The sequence below is a fragment of the Mustelus asterias genome, chromosome 8, assembly GCF_964213995.1.
Source record: "Mustelus asterias chromosome 8, sMusAst1.hap1.1, whole genome shotgun sequence".
Classification (NCBI taxonomy): domain Eukaryota; kingdom Metazoa; phylum Chordata; class Chondrichthyes; order Carcharhiniformes; family Triakidae; genus Mustelus; species Mustelus asterias.
Genome location: NC_135808.1, coordinates 131,974,072 through 131,974,897, shown reverse-complemented (window position 1 = coordinate 131,974,897; position 826 = coordinate 131,974,072). Strand labels below are relative to the sequence as shown.

The following is an 826-nucleotide window of genomic DNA, read 5'->3' as shown; positions in this document are numbered from 1 at the left end:
CTGAGTAAAGAACCTACCTCTAACATCTGTCCTATATCTCTCACCCCTCAATTTAAAGCTATGTCCCCTCGTGCTAGCCAACACCATCCGAGGACTAGGATGGGCACAGTAAGAAGTCTCACAACACCAGGTTAAAGTCCAACGAGCTTTCGGAATGCTGCCCCTTCATCAGGTGAGTCACACTCACCTGATGAAGGAGCAGCGGTCTGAAAGCTCATGATTCCAAATAAACTCTTAGACTAAATCAATATTGCACCTCAGTTTTCATAGTGAAGAACAGGAGTACCAACCCATCCTGTTCGTCTTGCTTGTGGGGATCATGAATTGGTTTCAATTTGAATTTGGTTTTTGGAGCAAGCAAGGCAATGGAATTGGGTTTGCCTGATGCACTCTGAACTTTGGTTTTGTAACTTGAAGAATGAAGTAAAATATATATTTTTAAAAATCTGTTCTTATCAGTCTAATATCTGATACGTCCCTTATCTAGGGACCACGTATTAAATTGATTTTTGGAGCAGGGAGATGGAATAGGCAATGATAGGTGAGAGGGGCAACACCTGAAACAAAAGAGCAGTTAACAATATTGGTTAACATGGGAGCCAGGAAGGTTGCTATGAGATAGGGCTCCTTAAAGGATTGTAGTTATACTTCATGTAGTGTCAAATGCAAACAATCATGGGGGGTGGGTCACATTCCATGGAAATTGGCAACACTTAGCACCAGAAAGCAGAACAAATATGGCACTGCTGTGAGTGGCATCAAGCTAGCATCTCGAAGCCAGGCCTGCTCGGGTACAAATTGCCCTGCACATCTTGGGTGAAGCCGC

At 43.5% G+C, this 826-nt stretch overlaps 1 pseudogene; it reads left to right on the top strand.

The window, feature by feature from the left end:
• Positions 1–430: 430 nt before the first annotated feature.
• Positions 431–540, top strand: LOC144498078 (U2 spliceosomal RNA; annotated as a pseudogene).
• Positions 541–826: the final 286 nt, after the last annotated feature.